The following is a 21,202-nucleotide window of genomic DNA, read 5'->3' as shown; positions in this document are numbered from 1 at the left end:
ACACCCCTGGTGTCTGGCTATCCTGTTCTCACATCTCCTGTGACTCTCTCTAGCTAGTACTGCTTGAGTGACAGCTCTTGGTTTGTCTGGGTATCCGTGGTTACAGCCCAGAGGCCTGTGCCGGGGGACCCAGACCTGTCAGCACTCTCTGAATCCTGAAACCGGAGATGGATGGCCGAAAGCCACCTCTGCCCTGAGCTCTGTGCTCTGCTTGTCTCTTCTCCTCCTTCCTCTCCTTATCCCAGACCCTTCTCCTTAACACACCCGCTGCTGGCAGCTCAATATTGCCGAGCCAAACGCGTCTTGCGTTACCTGTTTATTTTCAAGATCGGAGAGGAAAACCTGATAAACAGAGGACACGGTTCAGTTGTCTTTTAATGGTTTCGGGGACACAGCTGTTTGAATTATAAGTGATAGGTGATACAGCAGAAGCCGAAGGTTGAGCAGAAGTCAAGTTGCAGCATTTTGTTAGGACAGCTGGTTCGGTTAATCTTGAAACTCCGTGCTAACAACCCGGATCATCCGTCCCACAGGGGAACAGCAGTTACAACATATCGGGTGTCTGTCCGTCTTTGATGCCCCGCTGCTTCTGCTTTGACAGAGACACGTATGGCAGCTCTGATGCCAATATTGCCTCGGAGCTGCCAATGTAAGCCCCACAACCGATGGATTGAGACGAAAAGAGAAGAAGGGCGATGCTGGTGGGAGGAGAAGAGAACACAAGTGTGCTGGTGGTGGTGTTGGGTGGGGGTTGTTTTGGACCGCCGGAGGCTCAGACCGTTAAGGGCACCAGCACTGCTGCTGGAGTGATCTTTCAGCAAGCTAATGAGAATATTTAACATTTGCTGAGTCTACAGTGTGTTGGAAGTCATTCGTCACTCCATTGATTCAGATCTTGCTGGTATATGTTGAGTGCATAAAATGCCTGCCCTCAGGCATGAGGAGGATCGTCAAGTTGTATGTTCAGTGCAGAAAAACATGCCATAATACCTCATTAATTTTTAATCAGCCAATTAGAAGCTGAAGCATTGTGTGTTTCCAGTTTTTTAATTTTTTCTCTGCTTCTCTGTTTGGTTTTGCGCTGCTACAGAAACAAACAAGCAAAAAAGAAAAAAATTAAAGATTGTCACGACTATTTTAGTGCTTTATTTATCAATAAACAGAGATGTCAGATGGCTGCTGCTCGCTGAGCCTGGTTTTGCTGAAGGTTTCTTTCTGTTAAAAGGGAGTTTTTCCTCCCCACTGTTGCCAAAGTGCTCGTTCATCTGATTGTTTGGGGTTTTGTCTGTATTACTGCAGGGTCTTCACAATATAAAGCACCTAGAGGCAGCTGTTGTTGTGATTTAGGGCTATATCACTGGCTGGTGGGAAGGGACATTACAAGGCATGGAAAAGAAGTTGGCATGGGAATTCAAATGGTAAAATGGTAAATGGTCTGTACTTGTATAGTGCTTTACTTGGTCCTAAGGACCCCAAAGCGCTTTACACTATACACAATCATCCACCCATTCACACACACATTCACAGACTGGTGATGGCAAGCTACAGTGTAGCCACAGCTGCCCTGGGGCGCACTGACAGAGGCGAGACTGCCGGACACTGGCGCCACCGGGCCCTCTGACCACCACCAGTAGGCAACGGGTGAAGTGTCTTGCCCAAGGACACAACGACCGAGACTGTCGGAGCCGGGGCTCGAACCGGCAACCTTCCGATTACAAAGCGAACTCCCAACTCTTGAGCCACGATCAGTAATGCCAAAGATGGGCAAAACCACAAACTTAAGCAAGTGATGAAGTTATCCGTCACTCCACGTCCAAGTGACGAAAGGCAGCCTGACCTCAGTGTGGCTGCCAATTAAGAATTATTAATTGATTGCTGTTGTGGACTGAGAACCTTCACAGACAAATTGATTGCATTATTATTATTAATCAACCAGCTACTATATAACTATTTCTAAAAACTAGAACTGCTTGTCAAAGGAGCTTGCAAAGAAAAGCGTCTGGACTTCTTTAAGTTACTTGAAGACGTTTCACCTCTCATCCGAGAAGCTTCTTCAGAACTGCTTCTGCTTGGCATTTTGAAAAATCGTGTCTTAAAATAAAACCCTTTTATCTGATATTTTGACTTTTTCTAAAATGGTTATTTGTCTTATAATTAATTTTCGGATGTGGGATAAAAAGAAAAAAAATCATAACTTGTACCTAGATCCACCGTGGACGTCGATAAGACTTCAACTGGAGAACTAATGAGAGCAAAAAAGAGAGAAATCCAGAGCAGAAAGCCGAACTGGGCCGGCTTCAGACCTGACGAGCAGAGCTGTCTGTGCCAAATTGAGAGGCTAACAAGTTGAGTATGGAAGAGAGCAAATTAAAATTAGATTTTTAGGAAACATCATTTTTGCTTTTGTCTAGGACACGTTAAAACATTGACCAACCAAAGGTAATCAAAAGTTTGTGCAAAAAGTAATAGTGTGCCAACCTGGCTGATATTAGTTACATTGTGGCTAGCTGTATTTTACGCTCCTCTGTGACAGAACTGAACTCTTATATACACACACACACACACACACACACACACCATGGATTTTTTAAAACTGAGCTGAGTGCCTTCCTTTGTGAGCTGTTACAGGAGGAAAAAAAAAGTGTGACAGAAAACCAAACATCAAGAACACATCGCTGAAGCCTTTCCAGTCTACAGTCGGGTCTCATTTGGCTTCCACAGTGGAGCACTGCAAAGGGTAGCGCTCTCTCTCTCTCTCTCTCTCTCTGTCTCTCTCACACACACACACACACACACACACACACACACACACACACACACACACACACACACACACACACACACACACACACACACACACACACACTCTTATCACCCGATAAAACCTCAAAGGGTTCTTCCACTTTCATATGCTTTGCTTGGTGACCTTCACAGCTTACATACACCCACTCAGAGAAGAATATGTAGCAACACGCGTGCTCACAAAAAAGACAAGATAGATAGCCTTTCCAAAAAACACATAAGAAGAGCCCATCTCCCATCTGCGTGACGTGTCAAACCGCTCAGTGACCGTGATGCGACCTTACTCAAAGCAGACAAACCAGCCGGCTCGAAGCGAGGTAAACGCGCGCGCGCCCGTGTGGCGTGCGCAGAGACTCTCATGTAAGCGCAGATAAACTGGTCCCGTAACCGAGTAGCAGCCTTGCACTCTGCCTGACCCCTTGCAGCGATGAGCATTACATGACCAGTGATGCTGAAGCATCCCAGCTCAGCCTAGCATGGCACGGCATAGCTCAGCACAGGGACCCATGACTATTTAATGACCGTTTCCAGGGCACAGGCCTGGAAACATGCTTCCTCCTACTTCACTGTGTGCTTTTCTTCAGCCACAGAGAATCAAACCGTACCCCAGAGTATTAACATGGATGGAGGCTGACAGGCAGCATGGGAGACTCGGCACTTCACTGCTGGAGTATGATACAAGAAAAGAGAAAAAGGAGGCCACATGAGACTCTGATTTCTTGCATTGCCCTGCGACGATTCGGATTATTTTCAGTTTCCAGCTGAAGCTGAAACAACACCGGCTGCCGGTGACCCCACCACCGCCCCCGCCTCATCCATTTTTAATGGGATGTAACAGCAAAAGATCAATTTTTAAAAAGGAATTGTTCATTGCTAGCAGCATTTCTATTAATGAAGGAGTCTTCAGCAGGGCACGTTGTTGTTGTTGTAATCACAGACATTGAACAGTAACATGAGAAATCGTGGAAATCTGCATGTTAGCATATTTATGTTTTACTTCAGATGTGCTGTAAATCGCGGGTCACTGCTTTCCTGTGAAAATCACATTGTTCTTAATATTAAGTTGCAGGACATTAACAGAAAACACAAATTGCAGTAAGCTTGCTGCGCTTCACTGTCGAGGAGCAATTTCCTGTTAGTGCAATCTGCTATTTTCAGACAACATCCTTAATATGCTCGCTATAGCCTGTAAAAAGCCGTGACCTGCTATTGACGGCGCGGCGTAGAAAGTAAACGGCACTCACAGCTGATCCGGCGGCGGTTCAGGGGTTTCATAATTCAGACCGTCTCAACCGACTCAGGAAAAGTTGGCTCGCAGTGTTTTCCCGTGGCCCTTTCTGTTTCTGTCTTCAAGTGGCCTCCTGTGTGGGCGACTGCACAATTATCTTCCTCTGCCGCAACCTTATTAAAGGTGACTAAGGAAGCTGGGATGACGGAGGACGAGTGAAAAGGTTAATAACGACGGGTGAAAGAATGACGGGTATTCTTGTTTTTCTTGTATAGAAAATATGCTGCCGGTGACTTTGTGCGTTTGATGTTTTTTTTTTTTGATTGGCTGGGACTTGTGTTTTAGTTTGACTTTAAAATGACTTCGAGCCCGATCCTTTCAGCACTGTGATCATATCCCTTTATTTGCAATCAACTTCTTACACGAGCACGCCTGAAGTAAAATGATTTTTATGATCACTCGAGTCGTTTCCTCAAGCAAATTAGCTCCTATTCAATGCAGCGGCGAAGGGTGAAAGCTGAGTTTGAAAAGTAACGCTCACCGTGGTGAAAGCACAGTTTAAAGGGAATATTGATCATCATTTCATATCATCCTGTATGAATAAATGTGCAGAAAGACAAAAAAAACCCCAGCATGTTGCATCAAAGCAACAGACGGTTTATGCAGAACTTCTAAACAAACATTCTGATATCACCTCAGCGTATGTAATGCTTATTTTTCTTCCTGTAATAGACCCTGTGCACGAGAAAATGCTAACTTCCTGGTTTGAGACCGGATGTGGGGTTGTACATTTCCGGTAGCTTTACTTTGCGGTCAATCGCTACTGCGAAGATATCCTCCAAAATCATGTCCAAAACTCTAAAACGGAAAGATCGCGTTAAGTTACAAAGAGGAGAAGGTGGGAACACTCACCGCTGTTGTTTCATAAAAAATCTAATGATCAATTTTGACGTTTAAAGAGTTTAGATCGATCAGTTGTTTGCATCACTCAACACAAGCAGAACTGCATCACTGCAGCAGAAGACACATCGTCCACATTCAGAAGCATCTCTGTATAGTGACTGGTCTCATGATTCAAACAGGCAAATGTTCAGCATTCAAACTACAGGTGAAGAATAGTCAAACCAGATGTTTCCCGTTATGTCGATATCAGCTAGTCAAGTACAAAACATGAATGATTGCTGGTAAGGGTTTCTATACATTAGTATTTACGAAGGGTATGTTGTGACTTACCTTCAAAATTACAGCAGTCCCTCGCTAATAACGCGGTTCACCTTTCACCTCGCTGTTTCGCAGATTTTTTTAGTGCAAGTTTCCACGTTTTTTTTTTACGTCACATTGTGTCCTGCGTCCTGATCGCTGCAGACGATCTCCTCCGTGACGCCTCTCCTGTACAGTACAGAATCGCTGCATCGATCGCTAGCAGTGTGACTCTGAAGTGCAGTGCTGTATGTCCACGATGTCCACGAAACGTTTTGCACCGTCAAAAAATAAAATTGGCTACTTGATTTCACCTATCGCTGGTTGTTTTTAGAACATGACACCCGCGATAAACGAGGGACAGCTGAGAAATATAACATTTGAATCCCTTTTCTCTTTTGCTCTGAGGCGCGGGGAAAAAATATCGACAAGTCGATGAACATCATTTACAGATATATTGGGTAAATGCCCAAGACATCTATAGAAATGTAAATCGCCGCTTGATTCATTCATTTGCTTAACTTGTTTTGGACTGTAAACAAGGCGCGACTAGGACACCGGAAACAAAGCTCCCCACAGGAGTTTCTGCACCGGAAGTAGCATATGCTAACGTGCACATAGTCTATCTGTGCCGTTTGTCTGTCTGTTTGTTAGCAGACTAGCATCCACTTTTTTCAAGTTATCATTTTCAAATTTTGTGGTTGTAGATACCAAAGAGCTCAAGCTGATTTAAATTTGGTGAAACTTGGGTTGAGGTCACAAGAACTTTATTTATTTAATCGATCGTCTTCAAACTTCACAACAGTACACTGGGCCTTGGGGGAAACGAGGACCTGGGTTGGCTAAGCAATTAACCCTGACCTTCATTGTTCGCATGCATAATCAAAATCACACACTGCATGAATGTATTTTAAAATCTGAAGTTTTCACAGTTTAAAGAAGCCGACGATTTTAGTCCGATCTGCTCGAAAAGGTAAACATAATAAAATACAAGATGCTATACTTTAAGGTCATGTGTCAAAGGTCAGGGTCACATGAATTAGTATAAAGCTTTAGTTTCCACTGGATCATCTCCAAACTTTAAATCAATATGTTAGTGAGTGAGAGATAAGCACTTTATTTGTTTGAGATCTTTAAAAAATATATATTTATTTGACTTTGACAATGACACAAAAAGATTAATACGTACTACACTAGATTCAATGTATCAACAATTCTGATATCAGCGTAAGACATGGGGTTTTTTGAGGGGGGGACATGAAGAACAGGAAAAAATTATGCAGTTTGCAACAGGAAGGAAATAAAGGACGCAAGTTTCACATAATGTTTATAATAATGTTTTAGATGAAATCAGAACAACATAAGAGTACTGTTGTCGGTTTCTATGGAGGCTGGATGTTTCTGGATTCAAAATGCAGAAGTATTCAGTACGTGCACGGACAGATCTGGAGTTAAAGATTCAAGAATGCCGATCTGTCACGATTTTCGGGTCGCGGGCTCGCACTGTGACTTTTTCCCTTTTGCGCGTGTCCCTCATCGTAGCCAATCGGCACAAAAACTGACAAGTCATTGTCTTCTCCTAAGCCACGGTAATTCATCAGCACTTGAGGCAGGCTTTGGCTGATTGCATTTTCGACAGAGTAATCTCCACTATGTCATAGAGAATTTGGCTTTTATGGCGGAGCGAAACTTTGATGCCAAATACAGGAGGACAGCGAAGGCGAATGTTGAGAGTTCGCCACGCTGGGTCTGATTACAAATTGAAAATCCCCGTGTGCATCTCCACCTATGCATGACTTGTGTACTTCACACTGTGTGTGTGTGTGTGTGTGTGTGTGTGAGAGAGAGAAAGAGAGTCGGTGTTTGTACCTCTCGAGATGTGATGGAGCTTTTCCATCTGCTGCTCCCTCAGGCCTTATTTCTTTCATCTCCTGAGATATTCATAAACTGTAACAAAAATAATGGACGCTGAAAACCACCTTTCATCAGACTTTTTTTTTCTATTCCCTTCTCTCTCTCTCTTCTGTGTGCTACACAAAAATGCACTTTCTTTTTTTTTTCCATTTTCCATCTCTGCGGCCACAGAGCAGCAACAATAGTCGCCGTCCAGCTTCAGAGCCGTCACCATAACGGCTCTAATTAACACAGAAATCCCTTTGCGGCTCAACAAGAAAAATGGAAGCATTTCCCACTATTTTAGGGCTTTTTTTTTTTTTTTTTGCTTATGCGTGTAAACTGTGGAGGAAACTAATAAGCAGGCAAAGCAATGCTAAGATGTGCAGCTTTTAAATGTCAGTATGTTGCACGAGTTCAACTTCAGCCTGGGAAAACGAGCGTTTCCTAGGAATGCACTCAAGAACCGGGCTATATAACTGGAAAAGGCTGATAGGGCTCGGTATCTAGAAGTAATGTCAATCCCTGGGTCCATGATAATACTTCACTGTCATTTAGAGAAATGACCATAAGAAGCTATTTAGAAGAAGAAAAAAAGGAAACAGCGAAATAGCCTGAGGATATCCAACCTGCGAGTGTAGCCTAACGGCCCCTGTGCGTTTTTCCAATCAGGGCCGGCCTGCCAAAGAATTATGCTCTTTGATTTCAGGCGTGGGGGCTTCAGATCTGAGGGGGGGGATATCATTAAATCACAACTAACTAACAGGATGCAAGAGTTTAAACTTGTACATCGCTCTCGCTTGTTAGTGTTTCATCCAGACTTGTGCTCCATGGTTGATTAAATCCAATATTGTCCATAACTGTTCATACTGCAGTCATTTGGAAATGTAGAGACTCTTTATAAGAAGATTTCCAAACTAAAGGCCCGGTGGAACGCGAATATATTAGCACGTATTATTCTGCCTATTGTAAATCTCTCCTACTTATTGCTTCCTTGTGACAAGTAATAACGTGGAACAGTGTGTGTACTTTCATTTGGCTTCGGCGGCTCTGTGGATTTTTTAAAAGGAAACCCTTCTAATTTCCACTCGGCGAGCTTTAGCTTTCAGCGGCAGCCCCTGAGTTTTCGCTCAATGCCCGACACCCCGAACAATAAGAGACACTAAAGTGGCCTCCGCAGAGCTGTGTGTTGTGGGCTGCGTTAATCGATACTTTTAAATTTATATTTACTTCACTCCTGAGCTCAGTTTTGATTTCTTTCGCGGGCTGTAGTAAAAGCTTAACATTTACGGTAATAAATGGGGAAAGCGTGTCGCCGCAGTGCTCCCGCGCACCTCTCAGATGAATTCAGCAGTCATGTAGTCAAGACACTGCCTGCACTGCTGATTGAATTTCCTCATTATTGCATTATTGCCCTGAATGTGGCTCTTGGCTATGCAATGTGCTGTGTGAAATGTGCACTTTATTATACCAGCTAACCCCACTAACACCTCCGCTTCGTTCCAGTGGCTCCACCCCTCAGCCTGTTTAGACCTGTCTCAGGAGTTTGGGCGTAATTGGTTGAATAAATAATTGCGGCTTTAGTAGCTGATGTTTGCAACAATCGCAGTGAGAAACACGGCTCAATCACACACCTGATCTGTCTGTTGATTGGCCGTCTTCCTTGTGTCTCTTCCTTGTATTAAGCATCCTCGGGAGGGATTACCGTTGTATGTAACTCTTAGGTGAAGCCGAGGTGTGCATTCTAATTAAATGACGGGTTAGCACACTATTTGAGCATATTCACTATTTTGACTGACATCCTCAGTTCACACTGAGCTGACGAAGACAGAGTGACAACCGAGCTTACCACATGCTCTCACTACGCTTGGATGTTGAGATTCAGACTGAAAGAATCTGTGATATGAAGTCAAGTGGATAGAAATCATATATCATCTGTTAAGTGCGGTACTCTGGGGAAAAAAGCTTTCAACTCATACTAGAAATGTAGTCAGTCTTTCAGTTCAGTGTGTTTTAATTGGACCCCTATTCAGTTTTCAACAACCCCAAACATAAAGCCAGAGTAATAAAGGGCCATCTTCAACAAAAAGGAGTCATGCATGTTGCTCTGCATGATGAATCAGTCTTTGATTGCATGAATTCACTGAAGAACTCCCACCAACCTACCTGCCACTTACCTTGAAACTCTGAATGCAAGTGTACATAAGAGAGCTGTCACACCGATGTGGCCAATGTTTGCCTTTTTATATACTTTGTATCAAGTTGGAGAATAAATACTGGTTGTGATATTTTCCTATTGGGCAGATGGTTATAATCATTGATGTGTTGTTCTGTCTGTACACACGGTGGCTCTAAAAGTTTAAATGAATATTTGATTTACATCCACCAAGTTCTTCAAGGTCGGCTTAACGATTTATTGGCCGGTAACTGACAAAGTCTTCGAATTTGAAAGCTTTGATTCTGGTGTGCAGTGTAAAGATTTCAAATATGTCAAATGTGACGTCTGAAATTTGACCCCGAAATGTGTTACATCTCTAAAGAAAAGAGAACAAGCTGCTTAGTTAGACATATGCTGCAATATAATAGATTTTAATAATAATTTAATAAACTCAAGCTATTCATGTCTGATTTTATTTGGCCTGCTACATAATGTTTAATGTACAAACTAGAATTTTATTCCCTTAAAAGTAAATACTAAAGTTAGCTTTAAAATAAATTTAAAATTGTGAGTTTTGACACATCACGTGTCAAATCATTTTTGCAAACATTTTGGATTATTTGAACCAAAAAAAAAAAAATCATAAATCAGAATGCAGCACATCTGCACCGGGAGGAAGCGGCGGTTACTAATTCTCTCCTGAGCTCCACAGAGTTCCCACCGGAGCGCCGCCTGCGCATTGCCAAAAGTGATCTTTGCCCCAAACAACTTCTGAGGGAAGAATGGCAGGGCCGGATGCAAATGAAGTGGGGTCGAGCCATTTAATACATGGTAATTAGACTCCACTGTGGCATTGAGGGTGACCTTTTCAGCCGTGGCCACGAGTTGTATCTCAACAGAATGAACCCTCTCTAGAAATAAGAACGGCATTAAGTGAAGTCCGGCGAAGTTGGGAAGGAAATTATTCATCTTGTCAAGCACACACAGTCTTCCTGCTTTATTTACTTTGTCCTACACACTCTTCATAATTGCATTCTGCTCTCGGGGAAAACGTAACCAGCTCAATCTCCCCCTTGTTTTTCGTGGCAGAGTTTGTTTGGCGCATATATTAATATATTTAACATTCACTCCTGATTGTACAGGCTCTCTCATCCACATGCACATTAGTCATTTTGGAGATAAAACCAATTTCAAAGCTGCTGATGTCGATGGATTTGCCTAACAGATAACTTTGATCAGTGGGAGGAAATGATACAATAAACAAAGTGCTGAATCTATTAATATTATTATTGTTATTTTATTTATTTATTTATTTCGCTGTTTTTTTATGATGCTTCGGTGTGATTGCTGCAGTTAGATAAGATAAGATAAGATAACTCTTTATTGTCATTGCACAGTCATACATAGTACAGTAGTACAATGAAATTGGAAAAACTGTCCTACGTCGGCACTACATATAACACAACACGACACGATATGACACATCACAACGTAACAAACAACACAACACAGTATATTAACTTAGTATAAAAAAGAAGAATAAGTGTATGTGTATTGCACACTGTTATTATTGCACATTAATTATTATTGCACCTTGTTATAAATATAAATATTATTGTTATCGTTTTAAACATTGTTACCTCCCCCTAAAAAGTCCAGGGAGGTATCCAGTCAGGTCAGCTATTTGCATCGATCAGGGCTATTGCCCTGTTGTAAAAGCTGTCCTTGAGTCTATTTGTTCGGGACCTCAGCAGCCTGAACCTCCTGCCAAACAGCAGCAGCTTAAACACCCGGTGTCCTGGGTGTGTGCAGTCCCGTAGGATGCTGCGTGCCCTCTTGAGACAGCGAGTGCTGTACAGGTCCTTCAGGGAGGGAAGAGGATGTCCAATGATTTTTTGGGCCATGTTGATGACCCTCTGGAGTGCCTTTCTGTGTGCTGTGGTGCAGCTGGAGAACCACACACCGATGCAATATGTCAGCACACTTTCAATGGAGCAGCGGTAGAAGACGGTCAGCAGCTCCTTCTTCAGGTCCATTTTTCTGAGGATTCTCAGAAAGTGGAGTTACCCCGTCAGGAGTGTGTTCACATTAAAATGTTTTATCCACGATTTGTAAAGTGTAATGGCCACTCTGTTAACCTCTTAGGAAAGATGGTAAACTGCTTCATCGCTCACCTGAGTGGACTGCGATGCCCCTGTTCTACCCCCCAGAGACTCATATAACAAAAAACAGGAGAGGAAATTAATGCAAAAGACATTTACTGAAAACCTGCAACGAACACAGACGTTCCAATCACAGTTGAGCAGCTGTAACTAGGTTTGGCTCATTCACCATAGTGGTGTAACGTACAAGGTGCTTTTAGGACTCTGCAGACCTGAAAGTGATCGCCTCAGTGAATCTACCTTAGAAACAGCTGATTGTAGCCATGCTGTCCATGACAGGAGCTTCTATTTTATCTGCCCCCTGTGTAGATCATTAAAGGACCTTTGTTATTGCGGCCTGTCCAGGGTGTGCCCCGCCTTGAGGCCTGTGGTGGCTGGGATAGGCCCTGACAGCGCTGCAACCCTGATAAGGGTAAGCGAATGGATGGATGGATGTTGTTATTAAATTTGGTGTTGTAATGAGCTCCTTTACTGTCACCAAAGTCACACCAAAACATGTGATTTGAATACAGTAACTCTTCGTAACACATTAATTCAACTCAATTTTATTTACATAGCGCCAAATCACAACAACAGTCACCTCAAGGTGCTTTGTATTGTAAGGTAATACAATAATAATATAATAATACATAAAGGGGAAAACCCCAACATTCATGTGACCCCCTATGAGCAAGTACTTTGGCGACAGTGGGAAGGAAAAACTCCCTTTTAACAGGAAGAAACTTCCAGCAGAACCAGGCTCAGGGAGGGGCGGGGCCATCTGCTGTGATTGGTTGGGGTGAGAGAAGGAAAACAGGATAGAAGGAAGAGAGCCAGAGATTAATAACAATTACAGCCAATACTGGCTTATGTGTGCTGTTATTGTTTGTTTCAACAATAAACTGTAATGCCATTTATGAATTTTTATTTAAAGTCTAATTTCAAGCTGCTGCGGTCGATTTAGTGAAATACATTAAACCTATTGTAAGTATGGAATTGTTTTGCTATGGTATAAATTAAAGTAAGCGCTTTGTATTGATGCCAAATGCAAGGTTGTCATAGTGAGGATTTTATATTAACCACCTATTCTAATCAAACAGGAACTAAGAAATGAAACAATCCTCTGTTGCAAGCTTGTTTTTAATATGGACTTGTTCCCTTCTACAAAAGAGGTGAGAAAAGTCTTTTTAGTGCTCTTTCATGATCTCCACTATGAGCTCTTTGTAAATTCTTCCAGCTTTGGAGCAGCTAGCGATACGTAGTGTGCAGTAGGGCTGGGCGATATGACCCAAAATTCATATCTCGATATTTTTTAGCTGGATGGCGATATAAGATATATATCTCAATATTTTTTTAAAGCCATAAAGTAAGAACAAAAAGAGTTCTTAGTCAAAGCTGTGTCCCAGATGTCACACAGGCACTTTTATTAACATACAGCACAGATGTACATGAAAAATTACTCAAAATTAAATTATGAGCATTCATTAAATAATAATGCTCCATAAATAAAAGAAAACAAGGTTGTTTTTGTGCTAAACAAAGAGCTCACAATTGTGCAGTCAAAATGTAAACTAAAAGACGCTGAGCGTAATAACAAAGACAGACAGATTTCACAGCTGCTCTGTTCCCAAGTTTTACTGTGTGACTGATAGCCTGGAGTTTGAAATCCGCTTCATAACCACGTCTCTTACAGGTGCCATTTAAGGTCCTTATACACACACAATACGGTAATATTACGTTGATGCACAGTACGTATCACTCCGCGAAGCTCCTCGGTAGCCGTAATGCGCCGACAATCTATCAAGCGGTGCAGCTCCGTAGCTTACCAAAGTCGTACTCAAACATTTTTGACAGATTGCTGAGCGCCGTGTACCACATAAAATCGGTTCGCGGCCACCAAGCACAACCAGAATTCATACATAAGGCGCGCTATCAACTTTTGAGAGAATGAAAGGATTTTAGGGTTAGCGCGGTTAGCTCGTTAGCGCGGTTAGCTCGTTAGCATGTTTAGCTCGTTAGCACGTTGACGCCGTCCAGCCCCACGCATGGGGCGATGCGCAGTAACTCGTTAACGGAGATTTGCCGTGTCCGTCTTGTCGCTGCCTGCACGTGAAGCGATGGGGTAGGAGGGGGAGTTGTCTTCAGTGAAGGCGAGGCGGAGTAACGTTGCGTAGAGACAAAAGTGGACGAAAGAGAGGCAAACTTGCGGCTCCACAACTATAATTATAACGTAACATAGACTATATCGATATAAAGGATATTGTCACATCTTATATCTCGTATAAAAATATATCGATATGTTTTAAAAACTCGATATATCGCCCAGCTCTAGTGTGCAGGCCACGCTACATATTGCATGAAGCAGACACGAGGATCCCGTTTTTAACCTGGAGACGGGCCCAATTTTCCAGACCTCAGCCGAGTTCAAAGTCAGTGTCAATTGTGAGCCATTTAAAGTCCAGTCCTTCGACATCATAAAACCCTTGTATAGAATTTGAAATGAGAAAGAATTCAGCCATGACTTTAATACACGTTGGTACTGACCAAAGATGAAATAAAATGAAAATATCCTCTCACAGCGGATTTTTCTGTGCTGAGTATACAGTCCGGCGTTAGACTCCAGAATCCTTGTGTGGAGTAATTGCTGAGGCATACATCCACTTTTTTTTTTTTTTTTTGTATTATCGATAAAGAGGAGCGAAGGCATGAAAGAGAAAATTAGTTCTGTAAAGGACACGAGAGAGAGGCTATCGGTAGAATGAGAGGAGTCGCTAGTGAGTGGGCTGGATTTACACAATGCCGAATACACACACCCACACAATATGCATGCGCGAGGTCCACAGCTGTGGCGCCTCATAATGGTTTGTTGAACACTCACTGTGAATCCAACCAGGGCCGACCTTCACTTAAATAAATAAATAAATATATATATATATATATATATATATATATATATATATATACACACACACACACACACACACACACACACACACACACACACACAGTAGCTGCCGTAGCTTTAGACACAGTTCTGCGCTGCTATACGTACAGTATGTATTTTTGTGCATACCCTTATGCACGCGCTCATTCATCCTCTTTATCGTAATGTTGAAATACACAGGTTTCCAATACCGTGACATTGCTTCCACCTTTCTACTGTGTTTGTGTTCTTGTGTTGGTGTGTGGCGAGGTCAGTCAGAGTGCACAGAGAAAAGTGTGTCATTAGGGAGGAGGCGCTCTGGTCTCTCCTGACTGGTCTTTTCAGCCAAGTGTAACACCGGCACTGACAAATAACTGATGCAGAAGCTCTCTCCCGCGCTCTCTCTCGCTTTCTAGCTCATTGACAAACTTCTCTCTGCGCACACACACACACACACACACACACACAGAGTCACTTTGTCACAACCCGTCACACTTTTTCGTAGTGTTTCACACATACCGTAGCGTACGCGCGCACTTGGAGGCACTGGCAGCAAAAGCACGAGCGCACACATCAAATTGCAGCCCGAGTTCTGCAGTGTTTCGTAGACGCGCACGGCCGAGCGCAGAATTGCTTTGTCACATTAAGTCACACAGTCTCAGACTGTCTCTCACCCGTCTCGCACAGACAGAAAAGCTCACATGTAGATGACAGTCGGCAATATTCTTACGTAGACGCAAGCTAACGTGAACACATGCTGGTAACTCGGATGTATCGGTCAGAACAGTTTGGAAAACGATATCGTGTGTCAACAGAAAGCTCAAACAATTTACACGCAGCGCATGCTAAACACAAACAACCGCATCGGTGCCGGAGCGATCGATCGGGAGAAAGCGAGTCAACCAAATACTGCAGGCTCTGTATACTGGGTCTTTAGTCTGGGGGTCGACTGGTCAATTCATCAGTCAATATGCTCTCGTCAGACCAAATTCTCATTTGCCAGACAATCACAGGTGTTACTCTCATAAAGAGAAAATCGCTACATCAGGATTAGTCCATTATTGTTTTGGCAAGAGAGGAACAGACCAGCTCGTTCGGTCTTACAGAAGCTGCTGGGTCTAAATAATTTAACCTGAACAGTTACTCGGCGACTTCCAATCGAAAACATCTGAAGTCACTGGTGCGATCACAGTTTTGCTCAAGCGGATTAGCAGAAATTGTGGTGTAAAGTTTCCAGCACGCGGTATAATCGCTTAAAAAAGATGTAGGCCGTGTGCAACGTATCAGAACTGGCATGTTTCAAGAAGTCTGGCCTAATGATGATTTCATGATGGCGGGCAGATCCAGCAAGGGTTTTGGAAGCACAAGCGTGTGCCAGCTGGAGCAGCTTAACTAAGCTGCATGTGAAGCCTTATTTCTTCATCTCATCAGAATGCAAAAATTATACAGCAGAGGTCACTTGTGTTGGTCTTATACTGGTATTATCTTTGAGTATTTGAAAATGCAACATAAAAAAATATACATAATAGTTGAGGATAGCAAGTCAGCAAGAGAAAACTGAAGGGATAGAGAGGAGGATGTCTAACCTCACATGGCCCGCCTTCTTTTGCTCCAAAATGAGTCCTTTTTGGTCAAAACTGTGCCCCTTCCCCGCCGCCTGTAACGAAGCGCACAGGAGAATGCACTCCAGCGCTTACAGCGTTCACGTAGCAGTCGACGCACGACCGCTGTAGGTTTTGCTCAGCTGCGGTGAATGAGGCAGGCAGTGCAGCATAGTGGTACAAATCCAGTAAACACATTTGCAGCCAGGCAGGGAAGTTGTTTGAGCCGGCGAGGGCCGTCCCCAGCTGAGCCGGCTGACTGAGAGTTTTGGGCCATGGTTCTGACAGGAACAGACCCTAAGAGAGGAAAACATGGAGGGGATGTGCATTTTAAGGAGGATGCTGCAGTATTTATTTGTCTATGTACAAACAGAGTAAAGAAGAGAGAGAATATGACATTCTGTTATCTTTCTCCATCTTTTTTTCTTTTTTCTTGTGTGTGTGTGTAAGTGCGTTAGTATATAGTTTGCATGAAATTGAACTTTGTGCTTAAAACTTTTCTGCGAGCGGTCTAATGGTGTGTGATCTTTACGATTTTCCTCGGAACAGAATATATAATATATGGTAATGGTGTGTCTTGAGCAAGTGCTTTAACTCTCCTTGGCGCCTTTTAATGGGTAGCTTAAAAAGAGAGGATTGATTTCCTGGTTCATGCCGTAGAGAAGCTTCTGTGCACTGTTAAGAAAAAAAAATCAGATTTTGTCGAACCATCTCGTCTTTTCGGGCTTACTTCTTGGAATACGTGAATGCTTTTGAAACGTATCGTTAATTTGCCTTTTTTGTAGATTTCGAGACGTTTGATGGGATGAACATGTGAGAGTTAACTCGAAGTTCACAAAGAGCAAATGTAGTATATAGGTGTAGCCGTCCCCTGGGGCGCTGTTAGAGTTAAAACACCCTGGATTCTATTTTTTTTTTCTTTTCTTTTTTAATGGATTTCAGAAAAAGTAATGGAAGCTTGCTGCGATCTTTTAACACACCTTCAATTAAGCGACTGTTTCTTTTCATAATAAATAAAGCGATTCTAGCCACGACAAAGGCTAGCACTGAGTTCAGTCTCAACCCCCACAGACCTGCAGTGGTTCATATGTTGTAAATTTCCTCAGCGGGAGCAGCCTGACAGGTCGGCTTTGTGCTAATTCTTGTACACAATGGCTTCAGCTGCTTGTTCTCCGCCCAAATTGAAGACTTGAACTCTTTAAACTGAGAAAATCTTCAAAAAGTAAAGCGTTCCACTTAATCTTAAGTTTGCTTAACTTTTCCCGAGTTCCTTTAACCAGATAACAGAACTAACCTATCAGTCAAAGTGCAGCTATTTTCCACTTTCAAGAAAGTCTGAACAGCAACTTTTGAACTTTGCAAAAAAAAAAAAAAAAAGTGCTTTCTTCTCTCTCTTTTTTATTTTACAGTATGTAGCTCTGTGGGCGACTGCAGCGTTACATATTTCTCTCTCTCCATGTTAGCAGAGAGGGAGACAGCGGGTGAGAGAGAGCGAAAAGCATGAGAGACAATGAGACTTTGCAAAAAGGGAGAGTTTAGTTTCTCCCCCGCTCTTTAGAGTTTCCCTGGTGAGTTTGCTGGCGCAGAAACAGGAGGAGCAGCAGCAGTCGGAGGTATAGAGATTGCGATAAGCCCCTTCAGAAGCAGACAATAGACGGTATAATGCCGTTGGAATTAACGACTGGCGTCCCATCGTTTCTCATCTGATTAAGACCCAGTGACAATCTTCTTGCTACAGTCTCTAGTTGTCACCAGCTATGACTAATGAACTGTGATATCCTGCTCCTCTGTCTCTCTCTCCCTCTTTGCCCGTGTCTCACTCTCTTCACGCTCTATCGATTATTGAAATGCTCTCCTTTCCCTCCCATCCTCAACACGCCCTGGAAGCTTCTCTCTCTCCTCCCCTCTGCTCCTTTCACTTGCTCGGTCCGTGCTCTCCCTCCTCCCTGTGTGCTGTCCTCTATCTTGTACCATTCATTTGGCTAATTTGATATTTGGAGTTGATAGAGCTCTGAATAGAGGCCCCGTGTTTTCACATACATTTGTCTCCATCTTCCGATCTCTCTCACCCTCTTTCTCATTCCATCTCTCCCTTTTCCCTTCCACCTTCCTCTCTCTCTCTCTCTTCCTTTTTTTCCCGAGAGTAGCGATAATGATATCAGGCTCCAGCCCCTTCATCTGTATTAGCGGCATTTGCGGGTCTAAGAGAGACTAACAGCCTGCTAATTCTCTGCCTCTGATTCGTTAAACTGACAGACATTTGCATAATTTAGCTGCCCGCTTCCTCCTCCTTCAGAGGCTGCCTGCAGACGCTGGTGACATTGAATGGAATTGAAAGCTGTCAACATAACGACTTGTTTGATCAGATTTAGATATTTGTTTGGAGATCGGGGAAAAAGTCCAGTCGATTTCATAAACGCCAAATTTGGAACCTGCCGTTCCAGCGAATTAAATGTTTTATTTTGTCTCGTGACAAGTCAACCCAATTCTTTTTCACAGTTAAAAAAAATTAATAAATAAATTGTGTACCTCTCTGATTCGCCTCACCTTTAAGGTCTTACAGTATGCAGGCACGCCCACAGGAACACGCCCCCCTCCCTCCTCCTCTCTGTGATGCAGACAGATATGAGCTGTGGCATCTCGTTTTACCATTTTCTTTTGAGCTACCGTGTCTCAGAGCTCAACAGCACTTCCAGTGAATAATGTACACACTGTCACATGCACCAGCCACATGAGTCTGCAAAAGAAAGAAAAACCCCCGCACACAGAAAGGCTTCCACCGATTTACACACGATTCCCTCTGTGCGTTTCTCACACAGCGTGCATACAGGTGTTCCATTAACCTTGCAGGCTGCGTGTCTAGGTAGCCTCATTATGCTGCATGATTAGCTTTAAACTCGACTGTTTGCTTTGAGGACTCGCGTGCACGCACGCACGCACAACAGCACGCTTAGTCTTTCCACCCTCCCCGACCCCGATGTCAGAGGGCAGCCGCAATATATAGTCATGCTTTTCACCATAGATAAGTGACTGTGTGAGGGAATGAGAAGTTATGCGAATGCGTGCGGGAGACCCTCCTTCCTCCACCCCTGCCTCCATGCATTAATAAAGAGATGCGGTACCAGGTGCCCTCTGTGAAAGAGACAGCGAGGAAACCCAGTAGCAATGAAGCAGGAGGAGGAGGATTGTGTGTGTGTGTGTGTGTGTGTGTGTGTGTGTGTGTGTGTGAGGGGGGGTGTCGGTAATGTGGTTTGGCATTTTAGCGGCCTCCTTTTCCTAATGGTGCTTCGGTCTCGCTGGGATTATCCAGCACGCTGTGTCACGGTCGGTAAACTGCTCCGCGCCGGAGGGAAAGGGCGTGCTGAGAGGGTGGGGAGAGGGGGGACAGAGGTTTGGAAGGTGGAAGTGTCAGCAGAGAGCGGGAAATGTTCTCGAAAATGCCCGGAGGTATGCAACCTTTATCAAAGTGAAGGGGCCTGAGGGAGCGCATGAAAGAGCAACCCGCTAACCCCGTCGCTCTGTGCTCGGGCTTCACGGGGAGCGAGGCGTGGAGGCGTGGAGGGGTGGCGACTGAGCCGATGTCAGCTGCATCGCTCCACAGAAAAAAACAAAACAAGATGAAAGATGCAAAATTTTATCAGTCTTTAACATATCATCAGTCATTATGTTTTTCTCCCCTGTTTAAATGTTTCCATCACCACTCCTTGCCATTTTTTTCATATTTGACTTTTACAGGGCAATTAAAGAATGGCTCCAAAGAAAGCACTTTGCCCTGCTTGAATGTTCTGGAGGGACTACTTGAGAAAGTGTTCCACTCTCCTCTGATGAAAAATGTCTGTGGAAATTTATAAAACTGCACTCCCTCCGGAGAGCGGTTTGGCATTTTTGTTTTACTGACGTCCCCGCCAGCCCTGCTTTTACAATACCTGTAAATTATTGCTCTGCTCTGAAGCCTTCGCTCGCCACTTTCCCCTTCCTCTGTGTCGTCTCTCTTTGTTGTTGTTGTTGTTTTTGTTTGCGGTGGGTTTTTTTTAACCTTCTTATTGATAACCCCTGAATAAAATGTGTCGTCCAGCACCGTTAACATTGAGCTTCAGTGCGGACGACCACACGAGCTGTGGGCACATCTTTCACGCATTTAGTGTTTTTCCCGTGCTCTTGCTGTCACAGCTCGGGTCCATCCGCACGCTGTGGATTCACAGTGGTGACTGATATATTGCTGTACACAAACATACACCATCCTCCTCCATTTCTGGCTCATCTGCTTTCCACGTCTCTCTCAGAACCTGGGGCTGACCCGTACAGCATATCAAATTCTGCATTTCACAGCTTTTTTTTTTTTTTTTTTTTTAACTGACACTGCTGAGTACAGGAAATGTTATCCACATATTTATTCCTCTCTGGATGCAAGTTTCTCTCTGAATTTGCTCTTTACATGTGCAGGCGTGTTTATTGCCACCGTAGGTCGAAAGGCCGCAGAATTGCCCCACGTTTGCTTAGCGTGTCTTCCATTAGCGTTGACACCTCCCCCTCACCACCACCCCTCCATTCTAGGTGAAAAGCGCAGTTAGTAGCAGGCGAGTATTTCGGCTTGTTTTATTTATGCACACGTGTGCCCGTGGAGAGATCCATTATCTTCAGTGGTCACAGAGTCCCAGTGTAGGAGCTGGTGGGTGTAGGTGTGTGTGTGGGAGTGGGGGCGGTTATTATACTGTTTCTACCCATCTGATTTAAGCACTTTCCTCAATAAAGGGACCTGGGGGAATTGTGGATCACTCTATAACTATACTATAGCTAATATTTTAGCCTTGAAGTATGAAAAGGCAAGATCCAGATAGTTCACACTGCGCATTGAGAATGAGAAGTCGCCGGTTAAAAGCCTGCAAAAGAGCTCTGACTGATCCGGTGTAGTGCGTGGTAATTTCTTTGATGCCAATCAGAAGATGATAAGCCTCTCATTTGAGAGTGGGAAAAAAAAGCAGGGAAGCAAAGTGGTTAGGCTCGCCATGTGTCATCGGGATGTCACAGGCTAAGGCTTAATGCAGATCATTAGGACCCACATATTATTAAAATGTATACTGTGGAATTTGAGCAACATTAAAGTGTCTTTTACGGGGAGAACTCGATTGAGTGAGACGCCTCATCTGCATTAGTAGTAATGTGCAGCTCTTTCTGGTCAACTAATTAAGATTAAATTAAGTGAAGTGATCGTCGCAGGGATTGTAGCGCATTCGGCCGGCCTGTCAGCTGAACTGT

At 43.6% G+C, this 21,202-nt stretch overlaps 1 protein-coding gene across 7 annotated transcripts in view; it reads left to right on the top strand.

The window, feature by feature from the left end:
* The window catches only part of klhl29 (kelch-like family member 29), a 275,561-nt gene that overhangs the window by 67,370 nt on the left and 186,989 nt on the right, over positions 1–21,202 (top strand). Inside the window, exon 3 of one of the 7 annotated variants that reach the window (XM_086263028.1) lies at positions 11,753–11,855. The exons of the other annotated variants lie outside the window; for them this stretch is intronic. The gene's annotated coding sequence lies outside the window, so the exon portion shown is untranslated. The remainder of the gene's footprint in view (positions 1–11,752; positions 11,856–21,202) is intronic. 7 annotated transcript variants of the gene reach the window in all.

The sequence above is a fragment of the Aulonocara sp. 'chitande type north' Nkhata Bay genome, linkage group LG15 (genome assembly GCF_057382095.1).
Source record: "Aulonocara sp. 'chitande type north' Nkhata Bay isolate Kocher_YH1m ecotype deep benthic linkage group LG15, A_spYH_male_GT1.1, whole genome shotgun sequence".
Classification (NCBI taxonomy): Eukaryota; Metazoa; Chordata; class Actinopteri; order Cichliformes; family Cichlidae; genus Aulonocara; species Aulonocara sp. 'chitande type north' Nkhata Bay.
Note: the sequence above shows the minus strand (reverse complement) of the source record. Positions and strands in the feature narration are given on the sequence as shown.